The sequence below is a fragment of the Balaenoptera physalus genome, assembly GCF_965194825.1.
Source record: "Balaenoptera physalus genome assembly, chromosome: X".
Classification (NCBI taxonomy): Eukaryota; Metazoa; Chordata; class Mammalia; order Artiodactyla; family Balaenopteridae; genus Balaenoptera; species Balaenoptera physalus.
In genome coordinates this window covers 115,454,105-115,477,969 of record NC_138903.1, presented here as the reverse complement: position 1 = coordinate 115,477,969, position 23,865 = coordinate 115,454,105, and positions in this window count along the sequence as shown.

Genomic DNA, 23,865 nt, shown 5'->3' with positions numbered 1-23,865 from the left:
ACCAAAGATCCTCCTTTCATCAAACAGCTATTTGATGCCACTCTGTGCTAGGCACAGACCTTCAGAAGGGAATCAGACACGATCCCTGCCTTTGAGGAGCTCCCCACCCAGTGAGTCAATGATTTCAGGCAAGTGGGATTAAGAGAAGGCTGGGGTGCTGATGTTCCCTCCCCTTTCTATCCACTTTTTTCAACCCCAGTGACCCCCTCCCCCCGACAACATCCTCTCTCCCAGCCACATGCCTTTGTTGGCCTTCTGGTTGCCCAGGGTTCTGCACTACAGTGCTCTGGCCAGACTTGCCTTCTCCATGCTCCCCAAATATGTCTGCCCTCCTCTTCCATGTGTTCAGACCTTGTTGTCAGCTCCCGAGTCACTGGATATCACTCTGATAAAATGGAGTGACAAGAGGGTATGAGTAACTGATAGTCTACTTAAATTGATTCATTCAACCAACAAATATGTACCTAGAGCCTACTGTGTATCAGGCCCTCTGCTAGGTGCTGGATGTAGAGAGCTAAAGCCGACATGGTTCCTGCCCACAATGAACTCATCACCTAGTTAAGGAGACAGACAAATAGGTAAACACAGACAACTGCCACACAATGTAAGAAGTGCAATGAGAGAGGTGTGTGCTGTGAACAGTTGAGGCAGAGAGAAGGGAAGAGTAACCCTTCTTGGCCTAAGAGAGTGGAGATCAGGGAGAGAGAAGAGGCTTGAGCTGCTTTCTGAAAAATAGGTAGCCATTCACCAAATACACAAGGCAGAGGAGACAACAGAGGGAACGATAGGAGCAAAGGCACAGTTGTGTAGTCATGCACAGCCTGTTGGGAGAATGGAGATAAAGCAATCTAGTGTGGCTAGATGTGGCACAATGCATGCCAGGGATTGGACATGTATGTAGGAGTGAAGGTTCTAATGTTTCAGGCAATGAACCTTGGGACTTAATGCTAAGAGCAACAGAGAACTATGGACATTTTTGTTCTTTGGTAATAGTTTTATTGAAATATAATTCACATACCATACATTCACATTTACATCCTTTAACTATACAATTCATTGTTTTTAGTATACTCACAAAGTTGGGCAACCGTCACCACTATCTAATTCCAGAGTATTTTCATCACCCCCAAAAGAAACCCCATACTAATGAGGAGTCACTCCCCATTCCCCCTACTCTCCAGCCACTGACAACCATTAATCTACTTTTTGCATCTATAAGTTTGCCTATTCTGGATATTTCATATCAATGGAATCATACAGTATGTGGTCTTTTGTCACTGGCTTCTTTCACTTAGCGTGATGTTTCCGAGGGTCATCCATGTTGTAGCTTGTATACATACTTCATTCCTTTTCATGGCCAAATAACATTTCACTGTATGAATGTACCACATTTTATTTATCCATTCATCGATTGATGGATATTTGGGTTGTCTACACTTTTTGGCTCTTATGAATAATGCTGCTGTGAACTTTCTAAAAAATCTTTTGGTCACACCGTGCGGCATGTGGGAACTTAGTCCCCAGACCAGGGATTGAACCCGCGCCCCCTGCATTGGAACCACGGAATCTTAACCACTGGACTGCCAGGGAAGTCCCTGCTGTGAACTTTTTTGTGTAAGTTTTCGTATGGATATATATTTTCATTTCTTTTAGGTATATACCCATGTGTGGGATTTCTGAGTGATGTGGTAACTCTATGCTTAACTTTTAAGGAGTTCCCAGACTGTTTTCCTAAGTGACTACGTCATTTTACATCCCCACCAGCAATGTAGGAGGGCCCCAATTTCTCCACTTCCTTGCCAATGCACACTATCTCTTTTTGATTATAGCTATCCTAGTGAGTGTGACATGGTACCTTGTCATTTTGATTTGTATTTCCCTGATGACTAATGATGTTGAGCATCTTTTCATGTACTTAATAGCCATTTTATATCTTTTTTCGGAGAATTTTCTATTCATATCCTTGTCTAAATTTTCACTGGGTTGTCTTTTTATAATTGAATTGCAAGACTTCTTTATTTGGGATATAAACCCTTATCAGATATATGATTTCCAAAAGTTATCTCCCACTCTGTGGGTTATCTTTTCACATTCTTGGTGGCATCCTTTTCTTGAAGCAGAAACATTTCTTTTGGATGAAGACCAATTTATCACTTTAATTTTATAGATGGTACTTTGGGTATTATATCTAAGAACTCTGCCGAACCTGAGATCACAACAATTTTCTCCTGGGAACAGGCAGGCACAGTGAGACCTTCTCTCCGGCTCCTTAGAGCGGTGAGAGCCGGAAGAGACTAGTGAGTACTCTTTCAATTCAGAAAAGCTGGCCAGCTTAGCAGGGCCAGGCAGTACAGAACAGGGAGGGCCAAACTATTGTGACTTAAAAGGCAAAGGATGGCCTTAGAATAGCTCTTGAGTCACTGCCTACCATGGACCTCTCCTGAGAGACGTGACAACCTGTGAGTTTGGCTTTCTTGACACTGCCCCAGAGATTCCTGCTGTGCATGCTGGGGGCATCAGACAAATGTCCCTGTCTACCTTTCCCGGCTTCCTAGTTCTACAGGGAACCCCATGATATTTCCTCTGTGGACCAGCCCAACAACCTTGAATAATCAGAAAGGAGAGAGCTGGCGCTAGCCCAGTCTAGCAGTTTGTTTATATAAAACATGGACCAAAAGATGGCCTTTACTAAATGAAGTTGAAATGCCAGAACTGCCTTAGTGTACTGGAGAAGGAGGAAATCTGTCTCAAGTCTGTACCAGAGAAATCCTGCCTGAGTTTTCAGCAAGCTGGCCTGCCTTAAGGATTTTGAACTTGCCAGCCCCAAAAAAGCATATGAGCCAACTCCTTCAAATCTCAATTTGTTCTCTCTCTCTCCCCCTCTTTCTCTCTCTCTCAAGAAAGATATATATATACATACCAATAGGAATATATATATATATTCCTGATCAACCTAGCAAAGGGAAATAGGTGAAGAGAAAATGTGCAATGTGTCTATTTCCCGATTTTGTCCAGGGGCAGCTTTCTTAGGAGAAGACCAGCTTCCATCAGTGGCCTGTTTGTCGTCTTCCACTTTCTCATTTAAACCAGTTGTTTCTTTGCCTGGCAAAGCCCTATGTGACAATAGACACTGCTGATTAAATGCACAGTCAGGGGCCTGTGGCAGCACGCTTGCTAATAAGCCTTGCCTCTTCTGTCATCTCCGTGGCAGGGGACATTTTTGTCTTTCTTTCCCAGTGACAGACAGAAGCTAGTCTGAAGCCACTCCCACCTCAGTCTGGGTGTGGCTCTGATTAGAAGCCAAGCAGCTCAAAGAGAGCTGGAGGAGGTTTTCTGGGCAGGAATTCATCAGCAAATACATGCCTGAGGCAAAAACGGCAGGTTTTGCCACTTCCCAGTTTGAGCTGCTTTGCCTGGACTTGAGGGCCCTTCCAGTGATCGTCTGTTCTGCAGCGAAGCGAGACAATATTGCTCCACATGACCCGTCAGCATCCGTACACAACATGGGCGCTGAGTACAACACTGGAGCTCTGCTGATAATTAAGTAAGGCCTAGGGAAGAAGACAGGGTGTCCTTGCTCAAACTATCTGGGGAGAAAGAAAGTGCAGGAAAGAAAGTTCTTTTGATGGAGTCTTGACCTTTCTTCTAAAACCTAGGAAGCTCAAGTATTGCCTCTTTAGATCAAAACCCAAATACGTTTTGTACAAGACACAGAAAACTATGATTAACTCAAATTGTTCAGTCGTTCCCCTCATCCGTATTCACAGTCACGATCTGCTGCCAGCTCCAGATGTTTCTAGGAGTGGTTAGCCCCAAAGCTCACTTGACATCACTCCGTGGCATTCCTTTCACTGATGATTAACAGAGGACACAAGGCCTGATGCACAGCTTGGCCAGAGACTGCACTGATGAAGGCAAGCTGTGAAGAATCACAGCTTCCCTCCCTGACTGGGGCCAGCTCTGTGCCTCCACAGCCCTCTAATAGGAGGAAAGGTTTCCCTTGCCTAAAATAGGCTTCCTCGCGTCGTGGGAGAAGGGGAGGGTCCCAAACTAAGAGCCTGATGAAATTGGCACTTCTGGTAACGGAAACAGCAACACACACTGTGCAGCTGATCTGTAAATTGGTCCCAGGTCTGAGAGCAATGAATTACAAGATGTGGTGTTTGTCTTTTCTGGAGGAGGCACGTTCCCTTGTGTAATAAAACAGTGCATGACTTCTTAAACTTTAATGTAAATGCAGATCACCTGAGGATCTTGTTAAAATGCAGATTCTGATTTGGGAAGTCTGAGAGGCCTAAGACTGAATGACTAACGAGCCCCCAGATGATATTGAGGCAACTCGTCTTTGGACCTCACTTAGAGTACAAGGCTATGAAGCAAGCAGTAGGCCTGCAAATAGACCCCGCACCTCTCCTGTTGCCTGAGTCCTGTCAGCCACACAGAAATGGCCAGGGCCTTCTCTCCTGTAGTTCGCAGCCTAGTGGAGAATGCACCTTGTGTGCATGTAACGGGATCAGTGCCACGAGGGAGGTAAAAAGGGCTGGGGATGTTCGGAGGAAGAAGTGGTCATCTCCAGCTGGGAGGCGGAACTGCGAAAACTTCAGAGAAGGCTTTTAAGCGGGCTCATGAAGGAGAGATGGGACTTAATAGGCAGGACGCGGTATGGGCTTTGCCAGGAGGATGTATCACCAAAAGCAAAGGCACGGAGGTTAGAAAGAGCAAGGTGAGGGCAGGGAAAAGTGCACAGTTCCTTTTGACTGGAGTGTAGGCTATTCTTCTAAGCAGAATCTAAGACAAATAAGGTTGGCCAGGTAGTTTAGAACCAGATCACAGAAGATCTTGATGTCACATCATACAAAAGCATTTGGACTTCATTCTGTAGGAGAGGGGGAGAATTGATTTTTTTTTTTTAGCTCAGATGTGACTTGAATGGAGATCCTAGGCTTAGGAGATCACCCTGGGGGCAGTGGAAAGGACAGGTTGGAAGGGGAGACTCTGGAGGAAGGGAGACCAGTTAAGGGGCTATTGCTTAGTCCGCCATTCAGAGTATATTTACTGAGCTCCTGTTCTGTTCCAACCACTGTGCTAATGACTTGAGCAGGGAACACAGACATACATGTCCTATCTTCTTGTGGCCCTCACAGTCTGAGGAGAGCTACAAAGGAAACGTCCAGGGTGCTATGAGAGCAGAAACCAAGAAGACCTAAAAGTCTAGAGCATCAGAGAAAATTGTTCTGAGTCAGTGACATTTGGATCCAGATCTGAAGAAGCAGGAAGACTTAGCCAGATGAGGGGGAGAGTGAAAGGGTACCTCAGACAGAGGGAAAGACCCTGAAAAAGGCCCAGAGATGAGAGAGCCTGGTATGTTCTGAGATTGAGAAAAAGAGAGCATGGCTGAAGTGGAGAGACAGAAGGGAAAAGAGACATAACATAAAGCTAGAAAGGTTGGCAGGGGTCACATTTGTGCAGGGCCTTTGTAGGCAAGGCAAGGATTTTGAGCTTTGTCCTGATGGCCATGGGAAGCCATAGAGTGACTTGATGAGATATGTGTATTAGAACAGTGCTTCTGTGTCTCTCCTATGTGGAAGATGGATGAGGGTGGGGAGCTAGACTCGATGCAAGGAAGCCAGTTATGGGAATGTCTGTGCAGAACAGACAAGAGGTAATAGAGGCTTGGTCTGAGGGGAAAAGAGTGTGGAGAGAGGTAGACAGACGGAAGTGATAATCAGGGAGTAAATCAGCAAGAACTGGAGCAGGTGGGTAAGGACAGAAAAGGAAAAGACAAGGAGGATTCCTAAGTTCTTAGTTTGAGGCCTAGATGGATAGTGGTATCAGCCCCTGATGTAAAGAACATAAGAGCAGATTTGGAAGGGAGTGAGGGAGAGAAGTTCAGGTGAAGGTCCTGTGGGACATTTGGTGGAGATAAATAAGCATATCCGCACACCCCTAGATTTCGGGAGAGAGGTCTGAGCCAGGTATAGGAATTCAGGAGTAATCAGGATAAAGAGGGTGGCTGAAGCCACACAGGCTCATGGCTGATCCCAGTGAGGCCTTCCTTGCCTGCCTATCACACCTCGCAACTGGCCCCCAAAGTCCATCAGGGACAGACATTACAATTGATGAGTAGATACAGCAGCCCAGATTCTCTTGTGACTGCAGGGGAAAACAAGGAGGGCAGATTTTGGAGGTAAATCATGAAGAGAGATTTTGAGAATGTGAGAAATGATAGCATCTTTGGAATAGGTATGCAGCCTGTCAAAGTGAGGACCAAGCTCTCAGTTCATATGGGAAATCCGATAGATCCATTAAAAGAGGATTCAAGATTCTGTAGGCAAATTGTACAACTAACACCTTCTTAAGAGTCTTGGGTCAGCTCTCCCTGCTCAGTTACCAACATGTTTTTGGTATATACGTGCTCAGAGCGTGCGAGTTCATTCTAGTATTAGCCTAAGCAAAATCATAATTAGGAACACCTGCTGCTGCTGGAAAAAAAAATCTGTACTACAGTCCCAAAACAGATATAAATGACCTTTTCTCCAATGTTTTAGATTATTTACACCACTAGCCCTTTAATAGCCTAGATAACCGAGTTGGCTATATTTATAAAATAAAGATGTGCATTCCACGTAAAACAATTCAAGGAAGGTTTCTTTATACAAGTGGTCATCTTGGATGATATGCCTATCAGCTGCCTCCAAAAGATACTTTGAAATTATTAGAGCAGCAAATTGTTTTCACAGGACCTGTTGAAGTGGAATTCTTAGGGAAATGAAAATTAGTAAATAAAGCCTGCAGCGATATGTCTTCTAAATAGGCAGCAGAATTATGCCTCTGAACTCAATCTGATGCAAACCTCAAGATGACATCATGTATTCATATGGGAGAATTTTTGAGTGAAACCAGGACCTGTAAGGGTATGCAGTGGTAGTGGGTGAATATGGTTCCCTAGAAAGGTAATACCATTGAGCAATTATCAGCCTCTGGACAGGCAAACAAGTAGAGGGAAGAGACCACCTACTTGGGCGACTGATCATTCAGAGATCTTCCTCACCTGCTTATTGATGCTAGAAATGCCAACATCTGGAACTGAAGTCTTTCTTGCAGAACTCAAGAGGAGATTTGGAATACTACCTTCTGGAAAGATATTGTACTGAGGCTTGGCTCACACAGAAGTGTGGATGATCCAGGAGCAAAGCCTTTTTCTTGTAGAGTTGAACAGGTTTCCAGCAAGGAAAACTGACCTTGTGCGTTGAGGAAGGGTCAGTTATCAGATCTCCATTATCCTACCTCATAGTGTGGGGTATGGAGCAGTTATGAAAGACAGTGTTTCTATTACCTATTGTCACCTTACAAACTACCCCAAAATATAATGGCTAAAACATCAATTTATTTTCTCTCACTGTTCTGTGGGTTGACTGGGTTCCACTGTGCAGTTCTTCTGGTCTTACTCAGGGTCTAACATGCAGTTGTAGTCAGATGCAGCTGGAGTCATCCAGAGGCTCAACTGGGTCTCTGAGATGTCTGGCCCTCTCTTCCTGTACATAAAAGTTCAAGGACTCTCTTCTCCACATGGTACCTTCAGCAGGGGAGCCAGACTTCTTACAACGTTTCCCCAAATAGAGTGTTCTAAGAGACAGGGAGTGGAAACTGCCAGTCCTCTTAAAGAATATGCCCAGAACTGGCACAACTTCACTTCTGCTGCATTCTATTGGTTATTGCCAGTCACAGGCCAAATTTCCATTTGATTCTTTATAGATTCCAATGATTGGATTAAATTCTTTTTTCATATATTTTCTCCACCTTTTCCCCTATTCTTTGAATATGTAGTTATTAGAAATTCCTTATCTGCTAACTTAAATATCTGGATCACTTGTGGGTTTGTGTCTACTGTCTGTTTTTCTTCCTAGGTTTTCAGTCATATGACCTTGTCTCTTGTAATTCCTAGAAAGTGTTGAATGAGTGTTAACCAATTGTGTATAAATAATTATCTAGGCTCCAGATGATGTTATCTTCCCTCAGAGAGGATGCACTCTTTTCTCTGTTAAGTAGATCAAGTAAGGACAGATCACCTTTATTGAATCAGTGACTAAGCTGAATCAAAACCAGGTTCAGTGTTGGTAAAGCCTGTCTACTTTACTTTTGCCCCTGCTTCTAAGGCATTACTGTCCAGAACTTTCTGCTGATAATCTGGTGTGTCCAACAAAGCCCTTACCCTTGGCAGATCTTGAACACTAATCCTTATCTACTTAGCACAGTGAGACTGCCGAACACACTACTTTGTTTTTTTTTTGAGACTTCCTACTTACCTTCTTGATCTCCAGATGCAAGGATGGCTCCACATATACAAGCAAAATTCAACACCCTTTCATGATGAAAACTCTCAACAAGCTACAAATAGAAGGAATTTACCTCAACATAATAAAGGCCATATATAATAAGCCCACGGCTAACATTATACTCAATGGTGAAAAACTGAAAGCTTTTACTGTAAGATCAGGAAAAAGGAAAAGATGTCAACTCTTGCCACTTCTATTCAACATGGTATGGAAGTCCTAGCCAAGGCAATTATGCAATAAAAAGAAATAAAAGGCATCCAAATGAAAAAGGAAGAAATAAAAATGTCTCTGTTTTTAGATGGCATGTTCTTATACATAGAAAAACCTAAAGACTTCACACACCAAACCAAAGAAACAAACAAAAAAAAACAATAAAAAATTTTTGAACTAATAAATGATTTCAGTAAAGTTACAGGATACAAAATCAACATACAAAAATAAGTTGCGTTATCTATACACTAAGAGCAAACAAGTCAAAAAAGAAATTAAGAAAACAATTCCAGGGGACTTCCCTGGCAGTCCAGTGGTTAAGACGCCACACTTCCCCTGTAAGGGACATGGGTTTGATCCCTGGTCGGGGAACTAAGATCCTGCATGCCACACAGCACGGCCAAAAAAAAAAAAATCCATTACAATACCATTAAAAGGAATACAATACTTAGGAAACTTAACTAAGGAAGTGAAAGACTTGTATGCTGAAAACTACAAAACATTAATGAAAGAAACTAAAGAAGACAAAAATAAATGGAAAGACACCCCATGTTCATGGATTACATGACTTAATATTGTTAAAATGTCCATAATACCCAAAGTGATTTACAAATTCAATGCAATGCCTATCAAAATCCTAATGGCGTTTTATTTTTTACAGAAATAGAGAAAAGAATCCTAAAATTCATGACACAAAAGACCCCAAATAGCCAAAGCAAACTTGAGCAAGAAGAACATAGCTAGAGATATCATATTTCCTGATTCCAAAACATATTACAAAGCTACAGTAATTAAAACAGTATGGTACTGGCATAAAAACTGATGTATAGACCAAGGGAGCAGAATAAACAGCCCAGAAATAAACTCACACATATACAGTCAAAACTGACCTTCAACAAAGGTGCCAAGAATACACAATGGGAAAAGGATAGTCTCTTTAATAAATGGTCTGGAAAAACTGGATATTCACATTCAAAGGAATGAAATTGGACCGTTATCTTACATTATACACAACAATCAACTCAAAATGGATTAAAGACTAAATATAAGACCTGAAAATGTAAAACTCTTAGAAGATAATACAGGGGTAAAACTTCTTGACATAGGTGTTGACAATGAGTTTTTTTAGGATATGACACCAAAAGCACAAGCACAAGAGCAAAAATAGACAAACAGGATTGCATCAAAACAAAAAGCTTCTGCAAAGAAAATAATCCACAGTGTGAGAAGGAAACCTACAGAATAGGAGAAAATATATGCCAACTATATATCTGATGAGGGGTTAATATCACAAATACATGACGAACTCTTACAGCTCAATAGCAATAAATAAATAAATAAACCCACAAATAACCTTACCAAAAACATGCACAAATGATCCAAATAGACATTTCTCCAAAGAAGACATACAGAAGAGACCTTCAAGATGGCAGAGGAGTAAGACGTGGAGATCAACTTGCATCCCACAAATACATCAGAAATACATCTACATGTGGAACAACTGCTACAGAACACCTACTAAACGTTGGCAGAAGACCTCAGACTTCCCAAAAGGCAAGAAACTCCCCACGTACCTGGGTAGGGCAAATGAAAAAAGAAAAAACAGAGGCAAAAGAATAGGGACAGGACCTGCACCTCTGGGAGGGAGCTGTGAAGGAGGAAGAGTTTCCACACACTAGGAAGCCCCTTCACTGGCAGAGACGGGGGTTGGCGGGGGGAAGCTTTGGAGTCACGGAGGAGAGTACAGCAACAGGGGTGCAGAGGGCAAAGAGGAGAGATTCCTGCACAGAGGATCAGTGCCAACCAGCACTCACCAGCCCGAGAGGCTTGTCTGCTCACCCACCGTGGTGAGTGGGGGCTGAGAGCTGAGGCTTCGGCTTCGGAAGTCAGATCCCAGGGAGAGGACTGGGGTTGGCTGCGTGAACACAGCCTGAAGGGGGCTAGTGTGCCACAGCTGGCTGGGAGAGAGTCCGGGAAAGAGTCTGGAACTGCCTCAGAGGCAAGAGACCATTGTTTTGGGATGCGCAAAAAACGGGACTCAGAGCACTGCCTAAACGAGCTCCAGAGGCAGATGCGAGGTGCGGCTATCAGCGTGGACACCAGAGATGGGCATGAAATGCTAAGGCTGCTGCTGCAGCCACCAAGAAGCCTGTGTGCAAGCACAGGTCACTATCCACACCTGCCCTCCCGGGAGCCTGTGCAGTGCACCACTGCCAGGGTCCCATGATCCAGAGACAACTTCCCCATGAGAACACACAGCACGCCTCAGGCTGTGGCAACATCATGCTGGCCCCTGTCGCTGCAGGGTCACCCCGCATCCCGTACCCCACCCTCCCCATGGCCTGAGTGAGCCAGAGCCCCTTAATCACCTGCTACTTTAACCCCATCCTGTCTGAGCAAAGAACAGATGCCCTTAAGTGACTTACATGCAGAGGTGGGGCCAATCCAAAACTGAACCCCAGGAGCTGTGTGAACAAAGAAGAGAAAGGGAAATCTCTCCCAGCAGCCTCAGGAGCAGTGGATTAAATCTCCACAATCAACTTGATGTACCCTGCATCTCTGAAGAGGCAACAAATCATCCGAAAATTGAGGCGGTGGACATTGGGAGCAACTGTAGACTTGGAGTTTGCTTTCTGCATCTAATTTGTTTCTGGTTTTATGTTTATCTTAGTTTAGTATGTAGAGTTTATTATCATTGGTAGATTTGTTCATTGATTTGGTTGCTCTCTTCCTTTTTTTTAATATATAGATATATATTTTTTTCCTCTTTCTCTTTTTGTGAGTGTGTATGTGTATGCTTCTTTGTGTGATATTGTCTGTATAGCTTTGCTTTTACCATTTGTCCTAGGGTTCTGTCAGTCTGTTTTTTGTTTGTTTGTTTGTTTGGTTTTTTTTTGAAATTCATGTTCTTTTATTTATTTATTTATTGATTTATTTATGACTGTGTTGAGTCTTCGTTTCTGTGCGAGGGCTTTCTCTAGTTGTGGCAAGTGGGGACCACTCTTCATCGCGGTGCACGGGCCTCTCACCATCCCGGCCTCTCTTGTTGCAGAGCACAGGCTCCAGACGCGCAGGCTCAGTAATTGTGGCTCACGGGCCCAGTTGCTCCGTGGCATGTGGGATCTTCCCAGACCAGGGCTCGAACCCGTGTCCCCTGCATTGGCAGGCAGATTCTCAACCACTGCGCCACCAGGGAAGCCCTGTTTGTTTGTTTTTAGTGTAGTTTTTAACACTTGTTATCATTGGTGGATTTGTTTTTTGGTTTGGATGCTCTCTTCTTTCTTTCTTTATTACTTTTTAATTTTTTTATTACTAATAATTTTTAAAATTTTAATAACTTTATTTTATTTTATTTATTTTATATTACTTCTTTTGTTCTTTTCTTCTCCCTTTTCTTCTGAGCCTTGTGGCTGACAGGGTCTTGGTGCTCTGGCTGTGTGTCAGACCTGTGCCTCTGAGGTGGGAGAGCCGAGTTCAGGACATTGGTCCACCAGAGACCTCCCAGCTCCATGTAGTATCAAATGGCGAAAGCTGTCCCAGAGATCTCCATCTCAATGCTAAGACCCAGCTAGACTCAACGACCAGCAAGGTACAGTGCTGGACACCCTATGCCAAACAACTGGAAAGACAGGAACACAAACCCACCCATTAGCACAGAGGCTGCCTAAAATCATACTAAGGTCACAGACACCCGAAAACACACCACCAGATGCAGTCCTGCCCACCAAAAAGACAGGATCCAGCTGCATCCAGGAGAACACAGGCACCACTCCCCTCCACCAGGAAGCCTACACAACCCACTGAAATAAACTTACCCACTGGGGGCAGACACCAAAAACAACGGGAACTACAAACATGCAGCCTCCAAAAAGGAGACCCGAAAAAACAGTAAGTTAAGTGAAATGAGAAGACAGAGAAACATACAGCAGATGAAGGAGCAAGGCAAAAACCCAACAGACCAAACAAATGAAGAGGAAAAAGGCAGTCAACCTGAAAAAGAATTCAGAGTTATGATAGTAAAGATGATCCAAAATCTTGGAAATAGAATGGAGAAAATACAAGAAACATTTAACAAGGACCTAGAAGCACTAAAGAGCAAATAAACAGAGATGAACAACACAATAAATGAAATTTAAAATTCTCTAGAAGGAATCAATAGCAGAATAACTGAGGCAGAAGAACGGATAAGTGATCTGGAAGATAAAATAGTGGAAATAACTACCACAAAGCAGGATAAAGAAAAAACAATGAAAAGAATTGAGGACAGTCTCAGACACCTCTGGGATAAAATTAAACGCACCAACATTTGAATTTTAGTGGTCCCAGAAGAAGAAGAGAAAAAGAAAGGGACTGAGAAAATATTTGAAGAGATTATAGTTGAAAACTTCCCTAATATGGGAAAGGAAATAGTTAATCAAGTCCAGGAAGCACAGAGAGTCCCATACAGGATAAATCCAAGGAGAAACAAGACAAGACACATATTAATCAAACTATCAAAAATTCAATACAAAGAACAAATAGTAAAAGCAGCAAGGGAAAAACAACAAATAACATACAAGGGAATCCCCATAAGGTTAACAGCTGATGTTTCAGCAGAAACTCTGCAAGCCAGAAGGTAGTAGCAGGACATATTTAAAGTGATGAAGGGAAAAACCTACAACCAAGATTACTCTACCAGCAAGGATCTCATTCAAATTTGATGGAGAAATCTAAATCTTTACAGACAAGCAAAAGCTAAGAGAATTCAGCACCACCAAGCCAGCTTGACAACAAATGCTAAAGGAAATTCTCTAGGCAGGAAACACAAAAGAAGGAAAAGACCTACAATAACAAACCCAAAACAATTAAGAAATGGTAATAGGAACATACATATCGATAACTACCTTAAATGTAAATGGATTAAAGGCTCCAACCAAAAGACATAGACTGGCTGAATGGATACAAAAACAAGACCCATATATACGCTGTCTACAAGAGACCCACTTCAGACCTAGGGACACATACAGATTGAAAGTGAGAGGATGGAAAAAGATATTCCATGCAAATGGAAATCAAAACAAAATTGGAGTAGCAATTCTCATATCAGACAAAATAGACTTTAAAATAAAGACTATTACAGGAGACAAAGAAGGACACTACATAATGATCAAGGGATCAATCCAAGAAGAAGATATAACACTTGTAAATATTTATGCACCCAACACAGGAGCACCTCAATACATAAAGAAAATGCTAACAGCCATAAAAGGGGAAATCGACAGTAACACAATCATAATAGGGGACTTTAACAGCCCACTTTCACCAATAGACTGATCATTCAAAATGAAAATAAATAAGGAAACACAAGCTTTAAATGACACATTAAACAAGATGGACTTAACTGATACTTATAGGACATTCCATTAAAAAACAACAGAATACGTTTTCCTCTCAAGTGTTCATGGAACATTCCCCAGGATAGATCATATCTTGGGTCACAAATCAGGCCTTGGTAAATTTAAGAAAATTGAAGTCATATCAAGTATCTTTTCTGACCACAACGCAATGAGACTAGATATAAATTACAGGAAAAAATCTATAAAAAAAAAAAAAACACATGGAGGCTAAACAATACATTACTAAATAAGCAAGAGATCACTGAAGAAATCAAAGACAAAATAAAAAATACTTAGAAACAAATGACAATGAAAACACAATGACCAAAAACCTATGGGATGCAGCAAAAGCAGTTCTAAGAGGGAAGTTTATAGCAATACAATCCTACCTCAAGAAACAAGAAACATCTCAAATAAAAAACCTAACCTTACACCTAAAGCAATTAGAGAAAGAAGAATAAAAAACCCCCAAAGTTAGCAGAAGGAAAGAAATCATAAAGATCAGATCAGAAATAAATGAAAAAGAAATGAAGGAAATGATAGCAAAGATCAATAAAACTAGAAGCTGGTTCTTTGAGAAGATAAACAAAATTGATAAACCATTAGCCAGACTCATCAAGAAAAAAAGGGAGAAGACTCAAATCAATAGAATTAGAAATGAAAAAGGAGAAGTAACAACTGACACTGCAGAAATACAAAGGACCATGCGAGATTACTACAAGTAACTATATGCCAATAAAATGGACAACCTGGAAGAAATGGAAAAATTCTTAGAAAAGCACAACTTTCCAAGACTGAACCAGGAAGAAATAGAAAATATAAACAGACCAATCATAAGCACTGAAATAGAATCCGTGATTAAAAATCTTTCAACAAACAAAAGCCCAGGATGAGATGGCTTCACAGGCGAATTCTATCAAACATTTAGAGAAGAGCTAACACCTATCCTTCTCAAACTCTTCCAAAATATACCAGAGGGAGGAACACTCCCAAACTCATTCTACGAGTCCACCATCACCCTGATACCAAAACCAGACAAAGATGTCACAAAAAAAGAAAACAACAGGCCAATATCACTGATGAACACAGACGCAATAATCCTAAACAAAATACTAGCAAACAGAATCCAACAGCACATTAAAAGGATCATACACCATGATCAAGAGTGGTTTATCCCAAGAATGCGAGGATTCTTCAATATATGCAAATCAATCAATGTGATACACCATATTAATGAATTGAAGAATAAAAACCATGTGATCATCTCAATAGAGGCAGACAAAGCTTTCAACAAAATTCAACACCCATTTATGATAAAAATCCTCCAGAAAGTAGGCATACAGGGAACTTGCCTCAACATATTAAAGGCCATATATGACAAACCCACAGCCAACATTGTTCTCAATGGGTGAAAAACTGAAACCATTTCCTCTAAGGTCAGGAACAAGACAAGGTTGTCCATTCTCACCACTATTACTCAACATAGTCTTGGAAATTTTAGCCACAACAATCAGAGAAGAAAAAGAAATAAAAGGAATCCAAATCAGAAAAGAAGAAGTAAAGCAGTCACTGTTTGCAGATGACATGATACTATACATAGAGAATCCTAAAGATGCTACCAGAAAACTACAAGAGCGAATCAGTGAATTTGGTAAAGTAGCAGGATACAAAATTAATGCACAGAAATATCTTGCATTCCTATACAGTAATGTTGAAAAATCTGAAAGAGAAATTAAGGAAACAGTCCCATATACCATTGCAACTAAAAGAATAAAATACCTAGGAATAAGCCTACCTAAGGAGACAAAATACCTGTATGCAGAAAACTAGAAGACACTGATGAAAGAAATTAAAGATGATACAAACAGATGGAGAGATATACCATGTTCTTGGTTTGGAAGAATCTACATTTTGAAAATGACTATACTACCCAAAGCAATCTACAGATTCAAGGCAAACCCTATCAAACTACCAGTGGAATTTTCACAGAACTAGAATAAAAAATTTCACAATTTGTATGGGAACACAGAAGACCCCAAATAGCCAACGCAATCTTCAGAATGAAAAATGGAGCTGGAGGAATCAGGCTTCCTGACATCAGACTATACTACAAAGTTACAGTAATCAAGACAGTATGGTACTGGCACAAAACCAGAAATATGGATCAATGGCACAGGATAGAAATCCCAGAGATAAACCCATGCACATATGGTCACCTTACTTTTGATAGAGGAGGCAAGAATATACAGTGGAGAACATACAGCCTCTTCAATAACTGTTGCTGGGAAAACTGGACAGCTACATGTAAAAGAATGAAATTAGAACACTCCCTAACAGCATACACAAAAATAAACTCAAAATGGATTAAAGACCTAAATGTAAGGCCAGACACTATCAAACTCTTAGAGGAAAACATAGGCAGAACACTCTATGCCATAAATCACAGCAAGATCCTTTTTGACCCACCTCCTAGAGAAATGGAAATAAAAACAAAAATAAACAAATGGGACCTAATAAAACTTAAAAACTTTTGCACAGCAATGGAAACCATAAACAAGATTAAAAAACAACCCTCAGAATGGGAGAAAATATTTGCAAAGGAAGCAACTGAGAAAGGATTAATCTCCAAAATTTACAAGCAGCTCGTGCAGCTCTATATCAAAAACACAAACAACCCAATCGAAAAATGGGCAGAAGATCTAAATAGAAATTTCTCCAAAGAAGATATACAGATTGCCAACAAACACATGAAAGGATGCTCAACATCATTAATCATTAGAGAAATGCAAATCAAAACTACAATGAGGTATCACCTCCCACCAGTCAGAATGGCTATCATCAAAAAATCTAGAAACAATAAATGCTGGAGAGGGTGTGGAGAAAAGGGAACCCTCTTGCACTGTTGGTGGGAATGTAAATTGATACAGCCACTATGGAGAACAGTATGGAGGTTCCTTAAAAAACTAAAACTAGAACTACCATATGACCCAGCAATCCCACTACTGGGCATATACCCTGAGAAAACCATAATTCAAAAAGAGTCATGTACCACAATGTTCATTGCAGCTGTATTTACAATAGCCAGTACATGGAAGCAACCTAAATGTCCATCGACAGATGAATGGATAAAGAAGATATGGCACATATATACAATGGGATATTACTCAGCCATAAAAAAAACGAAATTGAGTTATTTGTAGTGAGGTGGATGGACTTAGATACTGTCATACAGAGTGAAGTAAGTCAGAAAGAGAAAAACAAATACCATATGCTAATACATATATATGGAATCTAAAAAAAAAAAATGATTCTGAAGAACCTAGGGGCAGGACAGGAATAAAGACGCAGACGTAGAGAATGGACTTGAGGACACGGGGAAGGGGAAGGGTAACATTCTCTTCCCAGAATCATGAGTCACCAGGGTGGTTGGCTTAGCTAATAAATAAATATTGAAGCACTGGCTTCTTGTTGAATCCTTGTAGAGGGAGGGGATTATTGGAATCAACTAGGACCCAACTCCAGGGAGTATGATTCATTTGCTCAGAGGGTAAGTGATGGGTGGGGTGGCCAGGGCATTAGTATAGTCTAAAAACTCTCCAGGTGATACTAGAGAATGGACTTGAGGACACGGGGAGGGGGAAGGGTAAGCTGGGATGAAGTGAGAGAGTGGCATGGACTTATATATACTACCAAATGTAAAACAGATAGTTAGTCGGAAGCAGCCGCATAGCACAGGGAGATCAGCTCGGTGCTTTGTGACCACCTAGAGGGATGGGACAGGGAGGGTGGTAGGGAGACCCAAGAGAGAGTAGATATGGGGATATATGTATATGCATAGCTGATTCACTTTGTTATGAAGCAGAAACTAACACACTATTGTAAAGCAATTATAGGCCAATAAAGATGTTAAAAAAATATTTAGTTTAATTTCTAGTTGTTCTTGGTGAAACTGAAAGCAGGAGCCCATTGAGGGATTTAAACAGAGAACCAACATGACCAACTTTGCATTAAGTCCCTCTGGAGGTAGTGTAGAGGATTGTGTACTAGTTTGTTAGGACTGCCATAAGAAAGTGTCACTGACTTTCTGAGTGGCTTAAACAGTGGTGGCTTAAACAGCAGAATTAATTTTCTCACAGTTCTGGAAGCTAGAAATCCAAGATAAAGGTGTTGGCAGGGATGCTTTCTTCTGTGTCTTCTCTCCTCACTTTGTAGGTGGCCATATTCTCACTGTGTCTTCACATGGACTTCCCTCTGTACCTATTTCTTATATTTCCTTTTCTTATAAGGACACCAGTCACATTGGATTAGGGCCCACCCGAATGGCCTTATTTAAACTTAATTACCGGGATCGACATATATACACTAACTAATATGTATAAAATAGACAACTAATGAGAACTTGTTGTATAGCACAGGGAACTCTACTTCACTTTGCTGTACAGTAGAAACTAACACGACATTGTAAAAAAACTATACCCCAATAAAAAAGTAAAGAAAATAAAATGGGTTGGTGTTTTAGAAAAATTGAAGTATATTTTAAAGGACCTTTTATTAGTTATTTGGTACTTTACACATTTGGTAGTAGACCATTTGTAATTATACAACTATTAAAAATTAGCTATCAAAAAAATAAAGTTAATTACATCTTTAAAGACCCTATCTCCAAATATAGTCACATCCTGAGTTACTGGGGGTTAGGACATCTACATACAAATCTGGCTGGGTGACACAATTCAGCATATAACAGATAGATTGTAGGGCAGCAAAAGTGGAGTCAGGGAGGCCAGTGAGAAAGCTGTTGCATTAATTCAGGAGAGAGAGATTTTGTTTGGTTGAACTAAGTAATGGCAGAGGGGCTGGAAATACTTGGATTGCTTCAAGAGAACATCAGAAGATAGAATACATAGGACTTGCTAATCATGAATAGGATAGGTTAAGATGATGAGGGAAGAGTCAAAGATGATACCCAGTTTTCTAATTGGAACACAGAGTAGAGGATAATAGATATAACAGGGACTGGGAGGAGTTGTCTTCTGAGATGCGAGCATAATAAACTCCTTTCTCTCCTGCAGTCTGTGATAAAGCTTAAGCCCTGGGATACTTGCTTCTTGAGTCACCGTCCCTCCTTCCTTACCTGAACACTATAGCTCATAATACTCTGCATCTGCTCTGGTCCCTACCCTGACTCTTCATTTCCTGCAATCCTGAAGTGCTCAGACCTGCCCCACTGCTTGGGGGCTAGAGCCCTATCTCTGAGCCGTGGTCAGTGGCTGAGACTCTGTTCCCTGTGGACAGATGGCTGCCAGTTTCTTGAACTCCTCTGTTCCATGGCACCAGTCCACTAATTGGACACCTCTATTCCAAGGACTCCTCTGTTGGGCCAGGTTTCCCCTTCATCGTAGACCTTTTGGCACTGATTGCTTGCCTGAACATGTGCCTGTCCCTGCTTTACACCTCATCTCAGTGGACTGATCCAGCTCGCAGCTCTGCTTCTGTCTAGCTGTGATTCTACAGCAATGCCATGTTACTGATTCCCAGCACTTGACATGCCAACCTAAAAGAATGACAGCAGTGATCTGGACCCGACTTGAAATATTCAGATCCCCCTTCTCAGACTTCTCTGTCCAGCTGGAGAAGATGCCCTTCTCAAGGAATATGAACAGACAGGGAGACTGACCTGACATTTTCAAGTCAGGCAAAGTGGAACTGAGTAAGGAGATCTGAGTGATGCAGCTTAAAGATAGCAGTGACTCTACTGGGGACATTCTGATCAGGTTTGTATCACCTTATCCTGTCCTGCTAAATATTGGGGGGTAGCCAATCCAGAATGTGTAAACATATTTTTCTGGCCCATTACCCAAACCAGCAATCTTGAAGCACTATTAACTCTTTAATTGGCTTTGGCTCAGACCCTCCCTAGCCTACCATCAGACAACTTCCCCTCTAAAATTGCCTTTTCCCATACAAGGGAAGCAAATCAGCATGTGTTAGAGACTGTGATGTTCCTACCACTGCCCATTCTCTTGCTTTATTTCTTTTAGTAACATAAATCTCTGAGATTTAGCAATGAACCTGGCTCCTCAGAATAAAGACTACATTTCCCAACCTCCCTTGAAGCTACGTGTGGTCATATGATTAAGTACGTGTAGGGAAGTGATGCCTGCAACCTCTGAGTTACTTCCTTAAAAGGAAATGGCTCACAACATTGTAAATCAACTATACTTCAATAAAAAAAAATTTTTTTTTAAATAAAATCCATCCCAGAACTTAAAAAAAAAAGGAAGTGGCTTACCTTGTACTTCCTTTTTCTTCCTCCCTTCCCAATGGTGATGAAACAGTTTTAACTATGCAGAGAAGGAAAACATTTCAGGGGACGGTGGAACCACAAATAGAAGAACTTGGGTTCTCTGCCACTAACTCCTTAAACACTATGAACAAGTCCTTTCCTCTATCTGGGCTTCAGTTTCCCCTTCTGTAAAGGGAGGGTGTGGACAGGTGATTTCCAGGGGTTCTGCTAGCTCTAAACTTCCATGTGTCTTTGAATGCAGGCAGCCACAGGCTATGTGTTAGTGCTTTAAGTTCTATGTAAAGATTTGCTCTCTCTCATGTCTCCTCTGTTAAAATGCAAAGCATCCGGGTGAAGTCTCATTAAATCTCATATACCTGTATGTGAATGTGTTTCTGTTGATCTCATTGTTTTCCCTAGATGCACGGAGGGGGTAAACTGGGGTCTACAGCCTCCTAGATTGGTCTCAAAGACAGAAGGAGGAGCTATCAGAAAATAGAAGAAATGTGGCAGAGGCATCCTTACTGCTCAGGCACCATCCGTCTCCATCCTAGCTTCACAGGGAGGCCTGCCTGAGGAGATGCAACCACTAATGGGCCAATAGTTAACAGATTCAGGTTCTCAAAACTGGACCAAACAGTAGATGCCAGGGCACTCCCAGAGGCCGCCCCTTGAAGAACTTTGGAACAAAGTTCTCATCACTCCTCTCTTTCCCCTCCCAAGCTTGCCCCCCCCCCAATATTCCCACAGTGGGGAACCTTCCAGGCTCCTGGCTAAGGTTGGCAGGTTTTCTCAAGGTGCTGATTGGGACATTGCCTCCAGCTTGCCAGGTGTCTGGGTAGAGACCATCAGAGAAGCCCTGACAGGGCAGACCCTGCATGTAGTTTTTGGTTCCTTGCTGGGAAGGCTGATAAGCTTTCTGTGAAGACTGCTGCATTTGTGCTTTGGGTGGTTTGCTGATCAAAGGCCACCAATTATGCCTTTGTTCACATTTTTCTGTTAGTACACAGGACTCTAAAGGCCCGTCTTCTGCCTTGAGTGTTAGGCACTGGAAAGGGCTCAAGTCTGGAAATCTGATGAGATGAGCACTGAGAGCACATAGGTGCCATGTTTATCATTCCAGTCGCCAAACAGAAAGGACACTGAGGCCCTGCTTCTCCCCAACTGCTTCTCCACCCAACCTCACCTGCCTGACTGTCCTTTGCTGATACTCTTGCCTTTCCTTCGCTTGCCTTGGAAAGAAAAGAATCACGGGGCAGGGCAGATTGGTGGAGAGATTCTGGAAGAGCTGGGGCATGTGCAGCATTAGTTCAGAGGCCAAGTGAGTCTTTTAAGGGCAGTAGGGAGGGGGCCACATAAAATTCTCAAGAAAGCACCTTGGTGGAGTGATACAGAGAATCACTGGTTGCCAGTCCTGGATCTTAGTGTTGCTCCGTCTTTATTCATGGATGATCTTGACCTTATGGGACTCAGATAAAATGACCTAGGTGAAAGTGCTTTATAAATGCAATACAAATGTTTGGTTTCATTACATGACTCTATTTGAGAATATAGTGAAATCTCCCACACTACAAAGTATATCACCCGCCCACCCATGTAACCAAATCCCATTCTGGTCAGGAATTGTGCTAGTGCCCATGTATACATTTAGAAATTATTCCTTGCTTAGCGTTGCCCTGCTCCAAACTCCTCTTTAAAAAATATATATCCCACTCCCCAGGACACTCCTCCTCAAGGATAGCCCCTTAAGCATCTAGGATCTCAGTGTGAAAGAGTTTATCAGACCTTTCCTTTCTGATTATGGCCAGGACAAAACCACAGGATAACCGTGGGCAGAGGATTTAGAAACTGGAGGTTAAAAAACACCTATTGTCCTTATGTTAACCCCCATTGATTCTTTTTCAAATTAATCATTATTGTATCTAATATATACTGATTTACAATGGTATACTACTGTGTCTAAAGGCTTATACTACTAAAGAAAAAAAAAAAGCAAGACCCCATCTCCTTGTCTTCCCTTCCTCCCAACTTGCCCTACCTCACTTCCAATTTTTTAACTGTCTCTTCTGACATTTACTTCCATATTGCTAAATAACATGCATTCATTGTTGTCTTTTGATTCATTACAATTAATATATTGGAGTCATATTATAGTAGATGAGGATTCAGTTTTCTTACAATTCCCCTCCCCTCCTCTATTTTCCCAATAGTTATATCACAATTTAAAGTTTGCATCATTATGAGTACACAGATGTTATTCACTGGTGAGCCAGGAAGTAAACTAGGAAAGCAAAGCTTTCAGATTATCTCAAAGTTTTGTTATGTTGTTTTGTTTTGTTTGGGTTTTGAGGGCTTTTTCTCCCTAGAAATATCCCTCCTGGGGCCCTCTGGCCTGCTCCAATCTGAACCATTTGCTTTCTGAACTGGCTGTACAGCTGTTATCTTGTAAATTCCTTTCATTTCTCCCCTGGATGGAATCCCTGTTTTGTGAATCTCTTTCTTGGTTTACATCCTTGTTTGGGTTGAGCATCACCTCCTGAGTAAGGGTGCATGATATGTAACATTTCTGAGACCTTGAGTATCTGAAAATGTTTTTTATTCTGCCCTCTGGTTTACTGACAACTTAACTGAGGATAACATTCTTGGCTGAAAATCATCATTTGCTCAGAATTTTGAAGGTATTACCCTCGTTGTCTTCTAGCTTTCAATTTTGTTATTGAGAAGCCCAATACTTTGTGTGTGACTTATTTTATTTTTCTCTCAGGAAGTTTTCAGGTTCTTTTTATTATCTCTAGTATTCTGGAATCTCACAATGCTCTTGTGCTAGATGGGCCCTTTAAATCTGGAAACTCATGTCTTTTGGAGATGGGAAAACAATCTTGCATTATTTCACTGATAGTATGCTCCCACTATTTTCTGTTTTCTTTCTGGAAATTCTTATTAGTTTGATGATGGATAGCTTGGATTGTTCAACTTTTCTTTATTCTCATATTGTCCACCAAAATGTAAGCTACATAAGGACAGGGGATTTTTAAATTTTATTTATTTATTTATTTATTTATTTATTTTTGGCTGTGTTGGATCTTCGTTTCATGCGAGGGCTTTCTCTAGTTGTGGCAGGCGGGGGCCACTCTTCATCGCGGTGCGCGGGCCTCTCACTATTGTGGCCTCTTTTATTGCGGAGCACAGGCTCCAGACGCGCAGGCTCAGTAGTTGTGGCTCACGGGCCTAGTTGCTCCGTGGCATGTGGGATCTTCACACACCAGGGCTTGAACCCGTGTCCCCTGCATTAGCAGGCAGATTCTCAAACACTGTGCCACCAGGGAAGCCCAGGACAGGGGATTTTATCTGTTTGTTGTTGTTGATGATGATAATGTAATGATATAGTCCAAGAGTGTAGAACAGTATCTGACACATAATAAGCACTCAAGCCATTTTGATGAATGAAATCTCTTTATCTTTTTGCTCTACTTTCTATGTGATTTCCTCAACTTTATCTTCAAACCTATTAACTGATTTTTTTTGCTATTATATTTTTAATTTTCAGGAACTCTTTTGTTCTTTGATTAATTTTTCTTTCATATAATCATGTTCTTGTTTTAGTGATACCATATCTTGTCTTATTTCTTAAGGATATTAATTATTGTTTCATAGACAT